Source organism: Lutra lutra, chromosome 3 (assembly GCF_902655055.1).
Source record: "Lutra lutra chromosome 3, mLutLut1.2, whole genome shotgun sequence".
Classification (NCBI taxonomy): Eukaryota; Metazoa; Chordata; class Mammalia; order Carnivora; family Mustelidae; genus Lutra; species Lutra lutra.
Genome location: NC_062280.1, coordinates 105,649,127 through 105,658,860, shown reverse-complemented (window position 1 = coordinate 105,658,860; position 9,734 = coordinate 105,649,127). Strand labels below are relative to the sequence as shown.

The 9,734-nt window shown below is 48.4% G+C and overlaps 1 long non-coding RNA gene across 1 annotated transcript; it reads left to right on the top strand.

Annotated features, from left to right (window-relative positions):
* Positions 1–1,428: 1,428 nt before the first annotated feature.
* LOC125095366 (uncharacterized) lies at positions 1,429–5,865 on the top strand. Its single transcript, XR_007125855.1, has 3 exons — positions 1,429–1,549; positions 3,659–3,827; positions 4,166–5,865. It is a non-coding gene; the product is annotated as an uncharacterized LOC125095366 (long non-coding RNA).
* Positions 5,866–9,734: the final 3,869 nt, after the last annotated feature.

The window sequence follows — 9,734 nt, the reverse complement described above, 5'->3', positions numbered from 1 at the left end:
TAAATAAATAAATAAATCTTTAAAAAAAAAAAAAAAAAGGAAAAGCTGGGACGCCTGGGTGGCTCAGTGGGTTAAGCCGCTGCCTTCGGCTCAGGTCATGATCTCAGTGTCCTGGGATCGAGTCCCACATTGGGCTCCTTGCTCAGCGCGAGCCTGCTTCTCCCTCTGCCTCTGCCTGCCTCTCTGTCTGCCTGTGCTCACTCTGACAAATAAATAAATAAAATCTTTAAAAAAATTAAAATTAAAAAAATAAAAAGAAAAAGGAAAAGCTGAGGAACCCCAGAAGACACCACTTCACCTAGTCACCTGCCACCTTCTCAACCCCAAAGAGGGGCTGGGAGGCACAGAAGCCCTGAATGCTGAGAAGAGACACGCACTGCCTGGCGGCAGGGCCAAGGAGAGGGTAGTTGGGAAGGCACCTGCTGGGCACCTGGGGGGCTCAGCTTGTGTGAGGGGGCACCCAGCTCCCACTGCCCAAGGAAAGGACTGTCTCTGGCAGCATCCAAAGAAGGTGAGACCGGGCTCCTACGTCTCTTATTCTTCCAGATCCCCACCCCTCCCCAGCTCTTTGCAGGGAATAAAGATCCTGCCCTTGCTCAGCCCTAGGAACTAATGTTTATTGAGTATATACTACGTACCAGGTTCTTTTCATTTCGGGAGAGCCCTTTGATATAGGACTTTTCATCCCCATTTATAAAGGAGAAAACCAAAGGACAGAGAGGCCAAATAGCTCTCCCAAGGTCACACCCCTAGGAAGTGGAAGATTTGGGTCCCCTCCCAGAGATAACCCCACAATGTGATATGCTATTTCAGGGGTTATCTTATTTGCTGTCTCGCATACAAGCACTATTCATTCCCAACTGAGTGGCTTTGTCCTGGCTCTCTCTGCCCCCTCCCCGAAGACCCTCCCCACTCTCTTGGCATCTAATTCCAGCTTTCTAAACTCGGCCTCCTTCCTCTCTAATCGTGAGTCACTACCACTTGTTGAGAGCACACAGTATTTTGCAACAGCCCTAAGAGACCGGTGTCTTCATCCCTGCTTTCTGGATGGGAAAACTGAGGCTCAGAGAGGAGCAGCTGCTGGCCTCCACCACACAGCCAGTAAGGGAGCGGCCAGGACACAGAGCCAGCTCTGCCAGGGACAGTGTCCACAGAAAAGCTAGGGACAGGCCACAGGGGCTGTAGCCAGGTGAAGGTCAGGCCTTCCAAAACGCCTGGTCTGGCCCCTTCTCTCCTCCCCCATGCTTGGCCGGGCAAATTGGCTTTGACCTCTCTGGCCCCTGCCTTTGAGCTTCTCCCCATTCAACTGAGAAGCCACAAAGGGAGAAAGAGGGCGGGCTGTAGCAAAGGGCCCCTCCCGGGCAGGCTCCGGGCCACGCCCCCGCAGGCGCGGGAGGCCTCCAGTGTCTGTTTGCACAGTTGGGGCGCTTGCTAGGCACCCCACCTCCGGAAGAAAAGCACTACGAGGTCATCTGTTTACTCTGGGATTAGCGGCTCCCAGCGGGAGCTCTTTTCCTCGGAGATGAAAAGAAAGCGGACAATCTGTCAGGTAAACAGGCGACATTGTTCCCCACGATGTCAGGGCCCCTTTGTGGGCCGGCCTTTGAGGTCCGTGGCTCCCTCTCGCAGGGAGAGCGCTTTACTCAAAGGAAATGAAAGGCCCTGGCTGGCGCGCAGGTCGGCTGCTGCAGTTTAAGTCGGGACAAAGGGCTCGGACAGTGGCTGGTTTGCCTTCACAGCCCTCTCTGCCCTTGCCTCACCCTCCCTCGATGAGTCCAGCCAGCCTGCCGGGCATGGAGCCACTGTCACAGATGGGGAAACTGAGGCTGGCGGCAGCCTCCCGCCCAAACATAAGGGTGCTCCTGGCATTCCAGGAGGTGTCCACAGCAAGGAAAGCAGGGCCACTCTTCAGATGAGAGGTAGCGGGAGGCAAGAGAATTAGTGGCGCATGGTTTCTAGAAGTGGTGCCTCCAGTGGATGGGGGGGGAGCCCTGGGAAGCCCGAACCACCTCCACCAGCAAACTGTTCAATTTTACAGGTGCTTGGAATATTTAAACAGCTGGGCAGGGCTGGTGATGGTTGTGCCTGCTCCTGCTGACATTTATGTGACAGTGTATCATCTTTGGAAGGAAGGCAAGCATGGAGGCTCTGCTCACAGGTGTGTGTGTGCCTGGGAGTCAGGATGCCCAACTTCCAGACAGGCTCTGCCCCCAGTTTGCTCTGTGGTCCCAGGCAAGCCCCTTGCCCTCTCTGGGCTGCAGGGGGTTTTTGTTTGTTTGTTTTGTTTTATGTTTTTTGTGGGTTTTTTTGGTTTGTCAAAGAGGACATAAGGTGCTCTCCATGGGCCCTTCCCCTCTTGACAGCAGGGATGTCTGGGGAGGGCACACGCCTCCATTTAGGAGGAGCAGATGGAGGAGGGTGAACAGCCCTTCTGGGAAGGAGGGGCCACTTGAACCCCATTGCCCACCCCTGACACTCAGGGGGCCAAGGAGGCGGTGCACGCAGGCACCCTGGACCCAGTGGCAAAGCTCCAGGCAGTGTCCTGCCATGGGAAGAGCGCATTGTCATGAGGCAATAAGACCACAGGCCTAGGGGCACTCCTATCCGATCGGGTTTCCAGCCTGTCATTCACCAGAAGGCTGACCTCAGCCACGTGACACAGCCTCCTGGCCCATGAAACGACACCCATGGGGGCTCAACCGCACCCTACGTGAGTCTGCTGGACAGAGGGGTCCCAAGTGAGCAGGAACTGGGCTGTACTTGATGCTGCCACCACAGTTCGATCCTATCCCCCTTCAGACCTCCCTTTCCTGCCCCCCCCCCCGCCCTGCCTTTGGCCTGTCCCAGCAGAGGACTCATCCTCCCCGCCATCCAGATGCCAGGTCACTCCTCAGCCTGCAGGGGACAGAGCCCCAGCATAGAATAATCTGATTACTCTCCTAAAGTACAGGAAGAGCTGAAGGAAAGCCACATGGAAAAAGGCCCAGAGCCCTGACATGACAGAGGCTTCTACTGACCACAGAACAGCTTCCACCATGAGCCCGGACGCCGCCTGGACCTTGACTTGGTCTCTTGAGGGCAGCAGTGGACTGGACACGTGCCCAACCCCCCACTCCCAGCCAGGCACCAGCTATCAGCTGACCCTGAGCCTGAGGCACCAGCAGGAAAGAAACTGGAAGCTAAACTGTTCTCAGCACACGATTCCAGCGTTCAGAGCCAGTCCCTGGTGACCCAGAGGGAGAGAGGATACCAATACTGAGCTCAGCCCCACCTCTGAGACTTCCCAGGAAAGAATGAGGGCAAGCTCCCCGCCCCCTCCAACCACAGGGCTGTCCCTCCCAGGTCCCCCAGCTGAGCTATGTATTTGTTGTGCAGCCCTGGGCAAGTGACTTGCTCTCTCTGAGGCTCATCTCACCATATCAATGGGCGTTTGAGGGATTGGGTCTTTTGCTTGGGAAAACCCAAGCCTCCCATCAACCCTTCTCCCCCTTTTAGCTCCTGGAAACAAGGTCAAGACCAGCCCCCAAGGACCCTGGTTTTTCAGGAGTCCTAGTATTTGGAGAGAGACTCAGAGGCAGCTGCCAGAGAAGAAGTTTCTAGCTTCAGAGTTACACAGCAAACACCACTCATTCCTCACTTTCCTTTTTTTCTTTTAAAGGTTGCCCTAGTGATCTGCTTTTAATTGGATTGAAATGGATAAATGTGGTCCAAAGACTTCTCTATGATGTGGCTCCTCCCAGACCATTCTGCCATGTTGGTGCCCATCACCTTACAGAGGCAGCTAATTCCATTGGCCCAACGTTTCTGACTTCTAGAAAGTGCTTCAGGTAACCAGACACTTGCCTGTCCAGATTCCAGTCACCCAGCGCTGCACGTCCCGCATGCATATGGGGGTGGGAGGGCGGGCTCAGGTCAGACCCACTAGGGTTTGCATGCCAGCCGCTCCCCTTACCAGTTGAGACACCCGGCCCATGTGATTTACCCATCCTGTGCCTTAGTTCCCTTATCTGTAAAGGGGGAGTAATTGGAGTCACTGCAGAAGATTGTAATAGGGTCTAAGTGAGATGACACAACGAAAGCTTTTAGCTCTTAGCTAAAGCTTTTAGCTCAGTGCCCACCGTACTTATTTCCTGCTCTGACTGTTATTCTCCTTTTGTATCTGCAGTGCCTCGAAAAGAACTGAGGGCTCCAGTCACACCCCTTCACCTCACTACCGACTCTTCTTCCCCAGACTGAGCAGACACAGCTCTTCCTTCGGTTATCCCCCTGTTGCTGGGTCTGAGACTCCGACACCCAGGCCAGCCTCCCCCAAATCCCCAAACAAGAAAACTTCAAGAAGGAGCAGGGCTCTTCTGATATATAGATGTCCAAAGGTGGGAAGAGCTGTCTCTGGAGGGAGTGAACTCCCCATCCCTGGGGGTATTCAACGTGGATGACCGTCCATCAGGGAGATTACAGAAGGGGTTCCTGCACCGAGTGGGAAATTGAAGTAAATGGCATCAAAGATAGAAGTTCATCACAAAGAAGAAGCGAGAAATTCCTCCATCATTCATTCAACCAGTGTTCACTGTTGAGCGCCTAGCTATGAATTCTCCTGCGCTGGCTACTCTCCTGGGTGCACGGTTCACACTAAGAGAAGAACCTAAATTTTGGGGAAGTACTTCATGAAAACAGGATCCCTTTGAAGTTGCTCTTTGCCTCTACTTTTCCCATCTGTAGAATGGGCCGGGCAGTAACAGTCCTTACCTCCCAGACCCAGCCTGCAGACAGCCAAGTGGCCTGAGACATAGTAGGCCAAAGTGAAAGTGGGCAACATGCTCAGTGTGTATTAAATCAGGTCCCAAGAATCCGTTCCAGCTGAAGGCCTCACCCAAGGCAGCCAGGACTGGCTGGGGCTGGAACTGGAGACCATGACCACAAGTTCTTGGACCACATCCAAAGCCAGCCAGCCGGCAGAGACAGGAGCTTTGCTGAATGGACATTATCTGCTACCATCATTTCTCAGCAATGGTATCCAAGGGACAGATGAAGCCATTTTTCATTGCTTTGTAGAGGAAAGGGTGACCAGGATCAACAGTGCTCAGCTCAGGTTCACCATCACAAGGACGAGCCAGTCCTTGCCCTTCAGAACTTGGGACTCAGATGCGAATTCAGTAGTCCGTCTTTGGTGAGTATCAGCATTACCTGTAGAACTAACAAAATACAGCAGACCAAGACTCCCATTTCCGGAAAGATGGAGTAGCTGTTCTTTCTTCTATTCTACCCTCTGAGTAAAACTGAAAACCTTGATCATCACCTATATAAAAAACATAAGAGAGAGGACTCTGAAGAGTAGACAGGAAAAGGCCAGCTGGCTAGGGGACTTGGAACCCAAGGAATCACACAGTGGTGAACTGGCCAAGTGTTTTGGTTTTTTTGTCTTTTGCTTCATATATACCAGATTTGGACCAAAAGAGTAAACAAACCAGGAACCCCAACGGACACCAACAAACAAACAAAAAAATGTCCCAACCAAACCTGCTCAAGCTAACCACAAGACCAGGGAAAGGGCAGCCTAGCAAGACAGAAAACTTTTTTTCCCCTGAACTATGGTGAAATATACATAACCAGAAATATACCACCTTAACCATTTCTACAGTTGGGTGGCCTCGAGCACATTCACAGTGTTGCACAACCACTACCACCATTCTCCCCCAGAGCTCTTTTCATCTTGCAAAACTGGAATTCTGTCCCCATGAAATAGCTCCTCATTCCTGCTGCCCTCAACCCGGGCAACTACCATTCCATATTCTGTCTCTCTGAATGTGACTACTTTAGATAGCTCACATAAATGGAATCCTACAGTGTTTGTCTTGTGGTGACTGGTTTATTTCGCTTAGCATATCATCCTCAATGTTCATCCACATCGTGGCAAGTGCTGGAATGTCCTTCCTTTGTAAGGCCGAATGTCCCATTGTACGTGTATTTATGCCACATTTTATCTCTATATCCATCAGTGGACACTAGGGATACTTCCGTGTTTCGGCTGTTGTGAATAATGCTGCTAGGAACACAGGTGTACAAATATCTCTTCAAGACCCTGCTTTCAATTCTTCTACGTATATACCCAGAAGGGAAATTACTGAATCATATGGTAATTCTACTTTTAATTTTTTGAGCAAACACGACGCTGCATAGCAAGTGCCCCATTTTACATTTCCTCTAGCAAACCACAAGGTTCCAATTTCTCTACCTCATCTCCAGTGCTTGTCTTCTGTTGTTGTTGTTGTTGTTGTTGTTGTTTAATAGCAGTTGTCCTAACGGGAGTGAGATGGTATCTCATTGTGGTTTTGATTTGCATTTCCCTGATGATGAGTGATGTTGAGCTTGTCGTTATTGGCCATTTGTCTGTCTTCTTTGGAAATGTGTCTGTTCCAATCCTTTTTCCATTTTTAAAGCAGGTTGTTTGTTGTTATCGTTGCGTTGTAGGAATTCTTTATGTATTCTGGATATTAACCCCTCATCAGATATATGATCAGCAAATATCTTCTCCCATTCTGTGGGCTGCTTTTATCACTCTGTTGGTTATGCACTTTGAGGCATAGAAGTGTGTCGTTTCAATTAATTCTAATTTATCTGTTCACTCTTTGGTTGCTGGAGCTTTCTGAGAAACCATTGGTAAGTCCAATGTCATGAAAATTTCCCCCTGTGTTTTACTCTGAGAGATTTATGGTTTAAGTTCTTATCCTTGATATCCATTTGGAGTTACTTTATATGTATGGTGTGAGATTCCAACTTCACTCTTTTATATATGGATATCCAATTTCCCCAAAACCATTTGTTGAAGACCATTTATTCTCCATTGAATGGCCTTCCATTCCTCATTGGCACCCTTGCTGAAAATCATTTGACCTTGTATTTGAGGGTTTCTTAAGGCAGAAAACTTTTAGTCAGTAACCACCCTACTCTGGTGAAATGTCACAGAGGGGAAAAATGGCCCTGCAACAACCCTGCCAGCAAAAGCTCTGTGGGAGCCTAGATTTCCACTCAGGCTGTGATGTGGAGCCCCATTACCTTGCTGGGTGGTGTCAGAGGGAACCCAGGACTTTTGTTCCCCCCTTGACACTTCCCCCACCTTTTTATTTTTATTTTTTTTTTTTTATTTTTTTTTTTTTTTTTTTTTTTTTTTTAATTTTATTTATTTATTTGACAGAGAGAAATCACAAGTAGGCAGAGAGGCAGGCAGAGAGAGAGGAGGAAGCAGGCTCCCTGCTGAGCAGAAAGCCCAACGCGGGGCTCGAACCCAGGACCTGGGATCATGACCTGAGCCGAAGGCAGCAGCTTAACCCACTGAGCCACCCAGGCGCCCCTTCCCCCACCTTTTTAAAAAAGATTTTTTAGGGGCACCTGGATGGCTCAGGTGGTTAAAATCTGCCTTCGGCTCAGGTCATGGTTCCGGGATCCTGAGATCGAGCTCCACATTGGGGGTCCTGGCTCGGTGGGGATCCTGCTTCTTCCTCTCCTTCTGCCTCTCCCCCTGTTCATTCTCTCTCTCTTTATCACTCTCTGTCTCTCAAATGAATAAACAAAATCTTTTAAAATTATTTATTTATTTATTTAGTAATTGCTACACCCAATGTGGGACTGGAACTCACAACCCAAGATCAAGAGTTGCATGCTCTACCAACTGAGCCAGGCCGGAGGACCACCCACACCCTAGAACTTTTTTTTTTTCAATATGTTTTTAAGACTTCCACTTTGACTCATGGCTTAATTTTTGATTTCTAGTTTGATTCCACTGGGGTCAGAGAAAACACTGTAGGATTTGGATTCTTTTAAATTTATTGAGTTTTTTTTTTTTATGGTCTAGGATATGATCTATAGCAATACATGCTCCATGGGCACTTGAGCAAGTGTTCTGCTGTTGTTAGGTAGCGTTCAGTCAGTTGGATCCTGGTGGTTGAGGGTGTTGAGTTATTCTTTGTCCTTGCTGGTTTGCTGCCTCGTTGTCAATTAAGAGAGGAGTGTTAGACTCACCAACAGCATTTGTAGATTTATCTACTTCTCCTTTAAGTTCTATCATTTTTCATTTCATGTATTTTGCAGCTCTGTTGTTTGGTGCATCCGCATTTATTTTTGCTATGTCTTCTTGATGCTATGTCTTCTTTTATTGTTACATAATGTCCCTCTTTGTCTCCAAGAACTTTCCTTGCTCTGAAGTCTACTTTGATATTAAAATAGCCACTTCTGCTTTCCTTTAATGCTTTCATGATTCATCCTTTTCATCCTTTTACTTTCAACTTACTTATATCACTGTATTTGAAGGGGATTTCTTTAAGGCAACATATAGTTGGGTTCTGTTTTATAATCAACTCTGCCCATCTCTGTCTATTAATTGGTATATTTAGATCTTTTAGATTTAATGTAATTGTTGGTATTTAGGACTTAAGTCTGCCATCTTATTTTTTTTTTTCTGTTTGTACTCTTTTTTTTCATCTTTCTGTTATCTTTTTCCTTCCTTCCTGTAGGTTATTTAAACATTTTTAGAATTCCATTTTGACTTATCTGTAGTGGTTTTGAGTGTATTTTTTGTATAGGATTTTTAGTAATTGATCTAGAAGGATGGGGTCCAGAAAGGCTGGAGGTTTCTCTGCCTACACTCTACCTGTCCCACCATCTTCTGGCTATATTCTCTGTGTTGGCCAAGTGGAAGTCCCTATGTCAGATCCTGTTGACTGTTTACAGGTCTCCTGCTATTGCTTGGTTGAAGAGTTTTCTCTTGAACAGAGCTGCTGAGTGTCTTGTCATCTGCTGTTAGGCCTGGGCTTTGAGGAGGCCATGACTTATCAGAGCCCCACCAAGGCCATCCTCCCTGGACTGGACAGGCTCTGAATTTGATGCCCTCCTGGTGCAACTGCCATACACTCATGACCTCACTCACTTAATTATGGACTAGCCACACCTGAAATTGTTCTAGTAAGCAGTGTGACTCTTGAATTGAGAGAAAATGGCCAACCATGTGACCTTCTGAATTGCTGCCGATGTCATGATGCAAGGAGGAAGCTTTGTCATTTATAGTACATAGTCATGTGCGCAGGGATATGGTAGCCACTTGCTCAGCCATCTGTAAATGCCAGTCTGAGAATGTCTCCCTTTCTCCATCTATAATAATCCACGCATATGTTCACTCATTTATTCCACAGCACCTACTCTGGGCTAGGCCTGGGGGGTCGGGAGGATTCAGAGGAACTGAGTCCACCATCCAATGCACATCTTACCCACCCTTGAGGACTCACTTGAAGATCATCGTGGGCAAATGTCCATGACTGTGGAAACTCAAATGCTCATGGATAGAAGGGACCATTGGCTGGGGGTGAAGATAAGAGTGAAGTATAAAGGGATCTCTACAGGAGGGCCCCATGCTCACCCCTCTCATGATGATTTGCTGTCCCTGCTTCCAGTCATCCTGCCAAGCTGAGGCCAGGTCTCCCCTGCTCACAGCTTCCCAGCCCCCACGCCCAGCAGACAGCACTTGCCCAGGTTGTCCTTGTCTGTCCAAATGTCCACAGGAAAGCAAAGGAGACCCAGATTCCTGACCTTACTTGCTGTGCTGTCCTGCTCCTGTCACTATGTCTCTGAGCCTTCTAGATTACAAGAAAGACTGGGTTGGATACTCCTAAGAGTAGAGCTCTGTGCAGAACAAATTCCTGCTGAAGTGTTGTGTATTTAAAGTCACACCTGGTAGGAAGGAAAGG